Source organism: Rhipicephalus microplus, chromosome 8, assembly GCF_043290135.1.
Source record: "Rhipicephalus microplus isolate Deutch F79 chromosome 8, USDA_Rmic, whole genome shotgun sequence".
Lineage (NCBI taxonomy): Eukaryota > Metazoa > Arthropoda > Arachnida > Ixodida > Ixodidae > Rhipicephalus > Rhipicephalus microplus.
Genome location: NC_134707.1, coordinates 62,500,434 through 62,513,843, shown reverse-complemented (window position 1 = coordinate 62,513,843; position 13,410 = coordinate 62,500,434).

Here is a 13,410-nt window from a genome sequence, read left to right as displayed (position 1 = left end):
AAGGCCAGGAACAAAGACCCTTAACCCTACGTAGGTGACGCCGCATAGATGACGGGCGTTTTGCGCTCATCCGGCAGGCAAGAAAAATATGGGAGGCTATGATCGCGTGCATCTTACCGTCACATAATGCTGTTCCACAATAGCGCCCGTATTTTCGATGTGAAGTATTCAAGTCCCCCACTTTATTCTCGAGGTGGAGCGATTTGGGGCAGGACGCAGCACACAATGGTTTAGACAGTTGTATTTATTCAATTTTACAGCGTTTTCGGACGCACGAGAAGTCTTTTGACCCGTACCTCAAATGCTGAGCAGCTTCTGCGCCTCTAGTCCAACGTGCCGCGAGGGGGACCAAAACAGAACGAGCATGCCGGATGTGAAGTGGACGTCAGTCCAGTAGTCTTCGTCTAGCAACTTGGCGCGCCGCGTGGTCCTTCATTATTGCATCCCGAGCATACCGAGACGTGTCATTTAGTCCGGTCGGCAGAAGCGTGTCGAAAAGTAGTGTGACGGGCAAAATAACATGGGAGGTAGGAAGGCTGCAGTCCACGATAGATTATGCACTGATGTCACATAGGAGGAGGAGGATTGAAAGAGGAAGGACAGGGAGGTTAGCCAGTTCTCAGACTTGCTGGCTACCCTGTACTGGGGAAGGGGTAAAGGAGATAAAAGATGAGAGAAAAGACGTTAAAAAAGAGAGAGAAGGACGATCCACAACGCTGCTTACAGTCTGTCTCTAAGACCACTTGCCCGCAGAAAGCGCAACAACGCTCTCAATGCCTTGCGTGCAGAGGCCGGTCTCGGCCAGTGTCCTAACACCCTTTCTTCCGAAAGTTGGTGATTGTCTAGTCTATCTAAAGCTTTCGACAGTTCGTTCTTGGCGCTCTGAAGCGAGGACACTCGCAGAGAAGATCGGAGAAAGTCTGCACAGTCACAGTTGTCACATGTCAGGCTGCTGACCATTCCGATTCGAAACGAACAAGCATTCGTAATGGCCACCCCAATCCACAGACGGCACAAAAGTGTCTCCTCAGCTCTGGTTATTCCTGCTGGAAGACGGAGCTGTAGGTGTGGGTCCAAATTATGAATGTGCACGGACGTTGGTGAATGCCGGTGAATTCCACTGAGCAAGTGTCAGTTCTCGTGCAAGTGATCGAAGCCTTGTAGCGGCGTCCGTTCTTGATAATGGTATAGCTGCACAAGGGACATTATCATGAGCAGATCGGGCTGCTTCATCTGCACGGTCGTTTCCATCAATGCTGCAGTGGCCTGGTATCCATCGATACGCTATGTCATGTTGTTTCTCTATAGCCCGGTGATGAAGCAGTCGTATTTCAGCAATTAGCTGTTCGTTTGGTTCATGACGATATGACGAGGCAATGCCCTGGGGGCTGCTTTGGAGTTGACCATGTCTGTTGCGGTTCTTCAACTAGGAACTCCAGAGCGGCACGAATGGCGGCGAGTTCTGCCGCCGTTTACGATGTCAGATGCGAGGTCCTGAACTTTATCGTGATGGATTTCTCCGGAATCACCACTACGCCTGTTGAACTTGTTGAAGTGACCGACCCATCCGTGTAAATGTGAATGCTTCCACTGTGTTTCTCATGCAGAAACAGTAATGTTGTTTGTTTTAGGGTCAAATTTGACAAATTTTTCTTCTTTTGCATTCCGGGGATGGTTATCAGGGCTTCCAGTGGATGTAGACACCACAATGGCAACGACGGTTTTGCTGCGTGCATGAAGCTCGTGGGAATCACCGTGCGATGTGGGGCAATAATAGAGCAGAACGCAGAGCGTGGCCTGGAAGTTGGAAGGGAGGCGAGGTGATGCGATTGAATCCGGGTGGTATGTCCTATGTGCGTTCTTAAAGCATCGACACGAATGTAGGTTGTGATAGGGTGTTCATGAGCGATTGCGACAGTCGCTGCTGAGGATGCGCATCTCGGAAGCCTGAGGCATATTCTCGGTGCCTGAGCTTGTAATGACTGCAGGACGCGTACGTTTGTTATGCGGGCCTTGCCAAGCACAGGTACAGGTAGGCTGTAGCGCATGAAGCCAAGAAAAAGTGCAGCATACAGTTGAAGCATGGCTCGTACCGATGCACCCCATGATTTTCCCGCAAGAAACCTTAGGACAAGGGTGGTCATGGTCAGTTTCATGTGAGTGATATGAGGGCTCCAAGACAAGTCACAATCTATTATTACTCCCAGTAAACGGTGGGTCTTTGGATAGCTGATCGTGGGTCCATTAATTCTGATGCGATATGGCGTCATTGTCTTGCGCGTAAACGCAACCAGTGAGCATTTCTCAGATGAGAGCTCCAGTCCTCGTCCTTGAAGGTAGTTTGACGTCAGTGTAGCCGCTGTCTGAAGCCTGGCTTGTACGTGTAGACGCACGACCCCTGATGCCCAGATGCAGATGTCGTCCGCGTATATCGACAGATGTTCGAAGTGTGGCAGGACGTCAACGAGACCGATGAGTGCAAGGTTGAAAAGTATGGGGCTTAGGACCCCACCTTGAGGTACGCCGCGATAAGTATGATGGTGCCTTGTTGCACCATCTTGTCTGAACAAAGAAAGTTCTGTCTTTCAAATAGCTGTAGATCCATTGGTAAATGTGGCCTCCCAATCCAATGCTGCCCAAGGCGTCCAGGATGGTTTCATGTAGTATGTTGTCATATGCAGCCTTAATATCCAAAAAAAGTGCTGCTGATAATCTCTTTAGGCTTTTCTGCTGTTGTACAGACGTGACAAGATCAACAACATTGTCTATGGAAGACCGTCCACATCAAAAGCCGGTCAAAGCATCGTGGTATATAGTGTTATGTTCCAGGTACCACTCCAGGCGAGTCAGCACCATTCTCTCCATCACCTTTCCAAAACAGCTGGCAAGGGCAATGGGGCAATAGGAGGCCATGTCTAGAGGCGATTTGTGTTGTTTGAGCAGGGGCACAAGGCGGCTGCACTTCCACGAAGGAGGAACCAAACCGTTGCTCAACGAGTCATTGTATTCAGCTAGAAGGGCACGCCGAGCTGTTTGTCCTAGGTTAGCAAGGGCCATGTAAGTGACTCCATCGGGTCCAGGCGATGACAAGTGCTTGCATGCTGCCAATGCTGCCTGAGCATATGTCACATAGGATGTACGATAGGCCTAGGAGAATGCACATAGATGAATGTGGCTCCAGAAGTCGTGGTAGTGATCACAAACGTAACAAGCTATGTTTTGGAAGAGCAGTTAAAGTGGGAAGGAGACAAGGTAAGCAACTACAGGATAATTTTTATTCAGGAAGGCAAATAGAAATAGCTACTAAACAAGTTGAGAAAGTAATTGTGGTATTGCGGCGTGGGGAGCCGCTATCACGGAAGAGAGGAACTCGTACACATGACTGCCGCCATGGGCTACCGACGACTGCCGGTGTTTATTGTACGATGGACTTATATACACGACAAACAGGTACATAGATCACAGCGCCATCTCTGGTGGCGTCGCAGAACCAATACGAATACACAACATATTCCCTCTCTTATTTTTTTTTTAGTTGATTAGTAATTGTTAGTACGTGTTAGTGGAGAGGCATTTCATCTATATACAATAAGCATGGAATATTTACACAACTGTACACTCAAAATGCCAAAAACTTTACACCAAAATATACACTCAATTGCAGCAAGCACACGCGTTCATGTCACTGGATCCACTCTAAACGTAATCCATAAATCTTCGAGGCGGTCGTCTTGTCCTCGCGGGTAGCTCCCGGCGAGAAGGCGGTTGTGGAGAGGGTGGAGAAGAGACAGCCTGTTGTGTCTCTTGCGATGCTACACAAGGGCTGCACAGAACACTAGGCACTGCACTGAGGGGGGTACCGAGTGGCACTGCTGATTGCCCACTGTCACAAGGCACAGGTGACGGGCTTGAAGGCTGTGCTGGGTGAGCGTGAACATCTGGTGATTGGATGACTGGGTGAGGCTGGGCGGCCTGTGCAGGAACCTTGCTCGGAAATGTCGTAGGCCCGTGTGCTCAGATTTGGGTGCACGTTAAAGAACCCCAGGTGGTCAAAATTTCCGGAGCCCTCCACTACGGCGTCTCTCATAATCATATGGTGGTTTTGGGACGTTAAACCCCACAAATCAATCAATCAATCAGGAACCTTGCTCAACTTGGACGAGTTCCATGTTCGCCCATCGTCTAGGCAGAAAGAGGCTGGCCCTCGTTGTCCCACCACCTTCCGAGAACGACTGAACGAGAGGTCTCCTTTAAAAGAGACTGCCGGCTTCTTCACACGGACCATGTCTCCAACTGCTATGTTTGGTTTCTTGGCTGCACGGCGGAAGTCTGTGTACATCTTGCTGTATTTTTGCTTCTGTGCGACTCTCTTCCGAAGCTGGCCAAGTTCTTTGGCAGGGTCTGTGAAGAATGATGGGGATGGGTGCCCAATGATGTCCAGTCGTGTTCGGGGCAGTCGTCCATGTAGGAGCAAGGCTGCTGCTACTCCCGTGGTTGCGTGAGGTGTGCACCGGTAAACACCCAAGTACTCCAGTGCCGCTTGTCGAAGAGGGCCATGTCCTAACGCAGCAACCTGTACAAAGTCCTTAAAAACACGATTAAACCTTTCGACAAGTCCGTTGGCTTGAGGGTAATACACCGAAGAATGTGTCAGTCGGATACCACGCTCATCCAAGAATTGCGAAAATTCTCGTGAAGAAAATCGGGGCCCGTTGTCAGTGACTATCTCGTCAGGGTATCCCTCTCGAAAAAAAATTGACAGCAAGAAGTTGGTGATCGTTCTTGTAGATACCTCGTTGGAGAATTGTACTTCGGGCCACTTAGAAAAATAGTCAACCAGTGTAATGGCGAACCTACAATCTTGAGGAGCTCTTTCCAGAGGGCCAACAATGTCTATGGCGACTTTTTGCCAAGGGCGCTCTGGAAATGGAACAGGTTGCAGTGGAGCAGGTGCCGTTTTCGCACTCTTGTCGGCCTTCTGACAGACGCTACAGTTTTGTATTGCGACTTCTGTTTGCCGGTCCATACCCAGCCACCAAAACCGTTCTCGAAGTCGCGCTTTCGTCCTGACGATGCCGGGATGAGCTTCATGCGCTGTGGAGATTACCTGATGCGCAAGGGACTGTGGAACTACAAGTCGCTCCCCACGAAGAAGTAAGTTGTTTACTACTGACAACTCGTTGCGTAGCATGAATTACGGCAGCAGATGGCTTGGGACGAGCTTGTGCGGAGGTTATGACGAAGTAACGTATTCCTTGACTTTTGCCAGAGTGGCGTCGTCACTGGTGGACTGCTCGAACTGGTCCTTAGCGATGCACAGCGGCTCGACTAGGAACACAACTTCTGTAGAGTCGTCTTTAGGTTGAGGTGTGCATTTCGGCTTACCTTCCGCTGGAAGACGTGACAGCGCGTCTGCTACCTTGTTCTCCGAGCCCTTGCGGTATTCGACAGTGTAGTTGTAGCGTAGAAGTCGCTCAGCCCACCTTGCAATGCGAAAGGGACGTCGCCCTGTTCCCTTGTTAGACAGCAACGCTATCAATGCCTGGTGATCCGTCTCAAGAGTGAAAGGCCGTCCCCACAAATAAACATGCCTCTTTTCTCATGCCCACACGCAAGCCAATGCTTCACCCTCGCTGGCGGAGTACTTCCCTTCTGCATTGGTTAGAGTGTGCGAAGCAAACGCAATGGTCAGGGTTTTCTGACCGTCCACTTGCTGCAAAACGGCACCTAGCCCGTATGCAGAAGCATCAGTTGCGACAGTCACTGGAAGAGCTGGGTCAAACATGTGCAACACCTTGTGGGAGGCCAGAAGATTCTTCACTCTCTCAAAAAATGCTTGGGCGGCTGTGTCCCACTCAAAAGATATGTCTTTGCGCAGCAGTCGACGCATAGGCTCGACTTCCTCGGCTAGCCTAGGAATGAACTTTGCGTAGTATTCGACAAGTCCTAAGAATGAACGGAGTGTGCCGGGTTCTGCTGGTGTGGGGGCGTGGACGATTGCATCGACTTTGGCTTGAAGGGGTGCTATGCCTTCCGCACTGACACGATGTCCAAGGAAAGAGAGTTCTGTTGCTTTGAAAACACATTTTTCGTTAAGTTTCAGACCTGCTTTCGCAATGCGATGCAGAACTTCTTCCAGGTTCTTCGCATGTTCTTTCTCAGTCTTCCCGAAGACGATGATGTCGTCTATGTAACAAAGAACACCACGACAGCCTTGCAGGATGCTTGTCATGAGCTGCTGAAAGGCTGCTGGGGCCGACGCCAATCCAAAGCAGACCCTTTTAAACCGAAAAAGACCCTCGTGCGTAACAAACGCTGTGAGATCCCTGCTGTCCGGGTGCAGCAGGACTTGGTGGTACGCAGAGGCGAGGTCTAGCTTTGAGAAGTGGCGGGCTCCGTTTAAGGCATGCAGCAGTTCCTCAGTGTGAGGCAGCGGGAAGTTGTCGACCACAATGGCTTTGTTTGGCTCCCTTAGGTCAACACAAAGACGGATGCTTCCATCTTCTTTCTGGACTGCGACGATGGGAGAAACCCATTCAGAGGCATCGATCCTTTCGATGATGTCGGCAGAGAGCAGGGTCTGTAGTTTGTCGCTTACTGGTTGGCGTACTGAGAATGGGAGGCGCCTCAACTTTTGGGCGACTGGGGAGACTGCCTGTTTCATCTTCACCTTGTGCTGAAAACCTCTGACAAGGCCCAAACCTGGGGTAAACAGGTGAGAAAACCTGGCCCACAGCAATGCAGGCATGCCAAACTTTGGCTCACTCTGCGGTTGCTCTACGATAGCGCCTTGCGGTGGAATGCGCCCTTGTGCGTCTGAGCTCGTTGCAGGCAACGTTGAGATTGCGGAGGCGGACGTTTGCTGAACGACCGTGTGCAGGCAACGTAGCTCCTTCCCTGAAATTTGAAAATTCGGGGCTTGCACAGCATCTAATCCCAAAAGGGAGGTCTCACTGCGCGTTACGCAAAGCGGTACGACGGCTGTTCGTGCCTTGTACGACAGCGTTGCTTCAAACAGGCCAAGCACAGGGATCTTCTGGCGTGAAAAGTCAGAGTAATGCTGGGTGTCCTGAGTTGTACTTTATCTTGAAAAAGGTTTCGAAAGTGACCTTCCCCAATTATTGACACTGCAGAGCTTGCGTCGATGAGAAACGAGACTTTGCGCGTGAGCGGCTTCGGGTTAATCACCGACACGTCGACGTCAACATACAGGCCTCTGCGTTTGTTAGTGTAGATGGTCAAAATACTGTGACCGCTCTCAGCGTCATCGTCGCAGAGGAGTTCGCGGACTGGTGCAGGCCTTCGTGGTTGGCCGCGACGCGAGCTCCGACAAACGCTCTGGAAGTGTCCGCGGCGTCCGCAACCATAACAGGTGCAGCCGCGGGCGGGACAGCGCGACCGTTCGCATCCTGTTGCGCCGCAGTTATCGCAGTTATCACGAGATACGGCGTGCAGGGGGTCGGCAGCGGCAGTTTCCGGTTCAGGCTTGTAGTTTTGGCGAGTGCGCGACAAGCTATGACGATGCTGACTAGGGGGGCGGGACCCGTTGAAGCGAAATCGGGGGCTATCATGCCTAGCCGGGTTGCGTCCGCGTTGGCGCTGCGTGATGCGTCGAATGATGATGAGCAGTCGTTCTCTGAGTTGCGGGCAAGTTACTCCGGCAATGAACTGTTCGCACAAGTTATCATCCACGGTAGCGGCGAAATTACACGGGGCTGCCAGTTCCCGGAGCGCCAAAGCAAATTCGGCAACCGACTCACCGGAAAGCTGTCGACGTTCACGAAAATGATGACGTTCCACTCGGACGTTGACGGTGGCGGTGAAGTAGTGTGCCAGTGTGTCGACGGCAACGTCGTCGACACACTGGCACACTATGGGTCTGGAGGGCTTGCGGCAGCGGTGTGCGCGGACGTCTGTTTTTCCATCGACTCGCTGACCGTGGCTTCAGTTGAAAGTGGCGGCTGGGGTGGGGGCGGTGCCGGCAAGGCGTCGAAAATCCGTTGGCCCTCGGGGCCCAGGCAGTGAAGCAGGAGCGCGCGACAGCGGGTTGCTGGCCACTCGTCGGCGCCGGACGCGAGCACGAAGTTCTGGAACAACCGGAACCAGCGGTGCCAAGGAATCGCTGGCGTGCCCGGAGTCTCGAGGAACAGTGGCGGGGGAGATATACCGGATCCCATCCTCGTCGCCAATGTGGTATTGCGGCGCGGTGAGCCGCTATCACGGAAGAGAGGAAGTCATACACATGACTGCCGCCATGGGCTACCGACGACTGCCGGTGTTTATTGTACGGTGGACTTATATACACGACAAACAGGTACATAGATCACAGCGCCATCTCTGGTGGCGTCGCAGAACCAATATGAATACACAACAGTAATCACTGAGGATAATAGAACAGTGGACATACACGAATCTAATTAGACTGTTTGAGCTAGAGCTTGCTAAGGCACGTGACAAGTCACCCCAGAAAATAAGACACAAGCCCAAGAGTTGGTGGGATCGGGAAGTTAAGAGAGCCATAGCAAAACGTCAGGAAGCCTCTAGGGAACACAGACATGCTAAGCCGCGGAGTGAACCGAGAGATGATGTTAAAAGAAAATGGGACATCTTTCTAAGCTGTAGAAGGGAAGCATCCCTTCTGATCAATGAAAAGGTTAGAAGAAAGGGGGCTCAATGGCTGGCAGAAGTACATAAAAAGGATAGAAAGGCAGCTGCGAAATTTTAGAACCTTTTAAACTCCCTAAGATATGAGACAAGCCTAGAGCAGAGGTTTATAACCAGCTCAATGTGCTAGGCTAGAAGGGGATGAAGCTATTGAATATATAAGAACAAGGGTAACAGAAAAATTTCAACAAACAATTGGCGCAATGGCTCATTTTTCACAACAAGAGTGGGAAAGGGCTGAGAAAAGGGTTCCTAGTAGTACATCAACAGGCCCAGATGGCATTCCAATTATGCTGATAAAGACATTGTGTCCGAAGCCTAAGCAGACTTTGAGAGAGGCAGTGAGCAAAACAATAATCGATGTTGAAGTCCCCGATGGATGGAAACTTAGCAGGTGAGCATGATCTATAACGGAAAAGAGGACAAAGCTGACATAAACAACTACCGTCCTATAACAGTGACATCAGTGGTCTACAGGCTGGCGATGCAGATTATAAAGGAAAGACTGCAGGCATGGATAGAGGATGAGGGGGTGCTGGGGGTACTGCATAATGCGTTTCTGAAACACAGGAGGTTAGAAGACAATATGTTCTCTCTGACGCAGTGCATCAAAATGGCAGAAAAAGAACACAGGCCCCTGTAGCTAGCATTTTTAGATATCAAGGGAGCGTGTGATAGTGTGGTTCAAGAGGACTTGTGGGCGTTGTGAGGCTTTCCGAAGGCTCTAAAGTCACCATTTCGGCTCAAAATGGTGCTAAAAATGAATTATTGGCATTTAACGCAACCTCGAAAAACTGAGAATTTGCAAAGTCTTGGGATTTTTTCTCAAGATGGTGCCGAAAATAAGTTACTCAAAACGCAACAGAACATCGAAAAATCGACAAATAGGAACTTTCGGAAGGCTATAAAGTCGCCATTTTGTCTCGAAACGGTCCTAAAACTGAATAATTGGCATTCAACACAACCAAGAAAAATTGAAAATTTCAAAAGGCAGGGATTGGGATTTTTCTCAAAATGATGCCGAAAATGAATTCCTCAATACGCGACAAAACGTCCGAAAATCGGAAAAAAAAAAAGTTTTTCGAAGGCTATAACGCGCCGTTTTGTCTTGAAACGGCCCTAAAATTGAGTTATTGGCATTCAACGCAACCTCGAAAAATCGAAATTTCTCCAAGACAGTGGGCTTGCGATTATTTTACAAACTGTGTACGCCATGGTTCGGACGTAAAAACTCGCCATTTATCATTGAAGAATTGGCTGCATAATGTACACACCAACATTTATACCATCTTACCAAACCGTGGCAGAATAGCCCAGTCGGTAAGGTGTTCAGCTGCCAACCGAAAAGTAGCTGGTTCAAATCCCGGTGTGGGTAATGTTGAAAGAAAAAAAACAAGGTTATGTGGTAGAGGGTGCTAATACGCCCTTGTCTGTTGTTTAGTTTTAAAATTGACCTGCATCATATTGAGCAGAGGAAGTTCTAAATTGCATATCCTGTGTCGAGGCAATAGCCGAGTGCGTATGGTGTTCAGTTCACAACCAGAAGGTCAATGGTACGAAGGCAAAAAAATACAACGTTAAATTAACCTCATAGATTAATTTTTAAAAGAATGTATCTGTTTTGTTTTGTTCAAAAAGGGTAGCGATCTACGGCAGCTCTCGACCCAAAGGCCCAACGGTACCCCATAGCCGCCACGTAGCTCAAACGCCCCCCCCCCCCCCCCCCCCTGAGCGACATAAGCCTCCAAGACGTATTCACCTGGGGGGGGGGGGGGGGGGGGCGGTGAGACCTTACCTCGTGCTGGGTCAGTATGCCTACCACCTCGATGTTGAGGAGACACCCCCATGGTGAAGACATGTGTTTGGTCGCGATTTATATGTATTGCCCCAGGAAGCCAAGTTGTTAACCCTTTACTGCTGAGTGTCGCAAATCCACAGCATATCAAAAAACTTCAAACAAGCAAGTCACGAAAGGCGTGCCGCTTTTAATGGCACCTGCGACGTACTCACAGGAAACGTAGCTTTCAGCATAAAAAATTTGCACCGCCTCGTCTAAAGTATTTCATGCTAGCACCAATTGTTTTGAAGCTGACGGCGAAGAGCACGAAGCATGTGCAACAGCTCTCACTTCATTTTCTCTCGCCTGGGTGACGTAAGTTCTAGCCTCAATAATTTTGTTTATTTGGTGTGTACACACCCAAGGGATGGCACATGACATGTTTCGTAGTTCTGAAGTAAATTTTTTTTTTTTTGTTTCAAGGTCCTCCCTTCTGTGGCATATGGAGATTTTGCGACATACATAAAAGTACAGTAGACTTGCGTTAATTCAAACTCTGATAATTCATACTTTAGGTTAATTCAAACAACATTCAATTTTTTGGTTGGCCCTCTATTTTTTTGATGTATTTAAAAGCCTGTTAGTTCAAGCTTCATCTTTTGGTTAATTCATACTTTTTGCGGTTTCATACCAGGAAACATCTGCTGCTTTCCCACTACTATTTAAAAATTTGCATGATTATATATTCCTATTAGTGTAAAAAATAAAAAAATAGGCGTCTCAGGCCTTCAAGGAAAAAGCCCTTGCTAGTAAACAAACAATCGTTTGAAACAAAGCGCACACATGGTAAACCGTGATGTTTCTCAACTGGTGTAGGGCTCGAGCTCTATAGCAAAGAAGCTGTAGGCAATTCTAGATTTCTTTAAAAGGCCTGATCAGCAGTAAATGGCCGATAAACTTGTGGATCTTATACCTCTGCTTCATATTGATTGCATGCCGTTAGGGTTCAGGAACCGCTAAAAGAATTTTCAATGAGATAAATTCAATGCCTCATCACAATGTGTGGTGTCACCTCACCCACAGTCATATATCTGAGGACTTCTGATAACTTAAACTTCTTGATAATTCGAACAAAATTCAGAGCTCCCTTCGAGCTTGAATTAACCAGTGTCGACTGTATGCATTGAAGTTGCATTTTAGATAATTTAACTGCCAAATCATTTAAAGGTTGCTATTTAAAGCTGGAAAATGAAAATTATTTTCACTTTGTTCAGCAGTTTTATATTTCAGCCATTAAAGGGTTAAGAGACTGACAACCAATTTTCGTGGTACTTTTTTATCTGTGCAATAGAAACCTTATCAGTCAGAGTGTCTAATGATGGAATAATAATGTGGCAAGAGCGAAACAATTTTTTGCGCATTGGTAAAGTGAAATTCCACAATCTAGAAATCACTACTCTTAACGCGACATGACGTTTAGTAAGCGAGAAAATATGCAAAAAGAAAATGTGGGCGGTGATGCCACCTTGTGGTTTCCACACCAAACACCATGACATCAAAAATTTCGAAGGTGTCTGCTGGCTCCCACGCAGTTTCCAATCGACAAAAGCGCAGTACATTGTGATCTGTGGGTGCCATAGACTCAGCAGACGAAGTTTCCAAAAAATTTCATCGAGCCAATGCCATGAAAATACCAAAAATACATTTTTAAATTTCGGACGTTGCGCGGAGAGATTTTAGCGCATAATTTAAAAACAATACTTCAACCTTGATTTTCTCCGCTAACAATGAACTTATGATAGTGAAACATATGGCGCTAGAGTTCTCGGAATGCAGTTGGTCAATCTAGACAGGTTATTGTTTCCCTTTAGTGTCCCTCTAAATATGTAACATACCAGAAACATTGTAGCACTTGTTTTGTACCAAGGAAATGCTTATTTTGAACGAAAGCCATGGTTTGATCGTCTAAATACTGCTTTTGCAAGTATGACTGCCCGCCTCTCAAGGACTCGTGATGCAAACACTGCCCAACGCTGCCTTTAGCAGGCACTACTCCAGCACCTTCCCGTATGCGACATTGCTCTTTCACCTGAAAACACGTGCATCAGTACTTCCTGCTACGGTTGTTTCTGCACACTCTGCTGGCCACTGCTAGTTGCATTGTAATGCAATGTTTTCCCACGGATGGAACAACTAAAATGAGGCGCTTTATACTCGGACAATGCTGTTTATCGTCGGGAAGCTGGGCACGATCTCGGTATTTGGTGTGGTAGTAGGGCCACCTCGTGCAGGCGTGTGTATTTGTGCTTGCACTGTTCAGTGAGCCTCTATTTATGCCGCTGGCACACCGTGCCACCTGAATGCTACGCAATCGATCCATGCATTTCGTGAAATTTGTGCCAGTGCATTCACTGGTGTGATCCACATTGGACTAATCTTCCTACCTGGCGGGAGATGGGCCGAGAGTACCTGATGAGTGGTGACTCGTTTGGCTTAGAGGTGTAAAACGGTTCACAAAATGATTCAGAACAATATTTAGCCCTTTATATTAGTAGTCTAACTTCTGGAAACCTTTCTTCATTCACTCAAACCTCGATTTAACGAATCCGGATGTAACGAAATATTGGTTATAACAAACTAATCAAAAAATAGTTTTGCAATAGATTTAGTATTAAGAATAAACCTGTATAACAAATTTTCAAATATAACGAACTTATTTTCATGTAAGAAGCAAGTTTGTTATAATGAGGTTTGAGTGTACATGGACATGCAGCAGCCCGACAAGAGCGAGCCAGTTATTTGAGTAGCGAGTTGCATGACTTGCTTACGTTAGGATTGGCTTTGTCCTATGCCCGTAAATAGAGAGAACACAAAAGTAGACTGTTTTGTTGTTGGTCTCACTGGCGCAAAAATGCGCCACTTCAAGCATTAGAGTGCCCTGCATGGCACCCAATGGGAAGTCGTTTTTG